This window comes from Betta splendens, chromosome 8 (assembly GCF_900634795.4).
Source record: "Betta splendens chromosome 8, fBetSpl5.4, whole genome shotgun sequence".
Taxonomy (NCBI): domain Eukaryota; kingdom Metazoa; phylum Chordata; class Actinopteri; order Anabantiformes; family Osphronemidae; genus Betta; species Betta splendens.
This window is the reverse complement of record NC_040888.2, coordinates 8643673-8644039: the sequence shown is the minus strand read 5'-3', so window position 1 is coordinate 8644039 and position 367 is coordinate 8643673.

The following is a 367-nucleotide window of genomic DNA, read 5'->3' as shown; positions in this document are numbered from 1 at the left end:
CTGCAGTACATGCTTCATGCTGCAATCGCCTCATGCTGGTTCTGTGATTCTCTCGGGTGATGCCTGAGCTCGTTATTCATTTGCGAGCAGTTTTGACCACCTACACGTTTGCTATATTTACAGTGTCAGTCTCTAGTCTGCAGTGTTGACTTCACTTTGATTATCGGTTGCTCTACTTGTTGTCAAGCACCCACATTATCCCGCTTGGTCCCAGTGATGAAATTCATCCACGCTGTTCAAGAGCAACCTACAGTAATGGAGTTTATTGACTTGCTGCTGGTCCATAGATTATTGAACCCTCACTCACTTGGGCCCGTTTGTCTATGGCGCTATTGCTACTGTCATCCTCTTAGCATTCAGGTACATG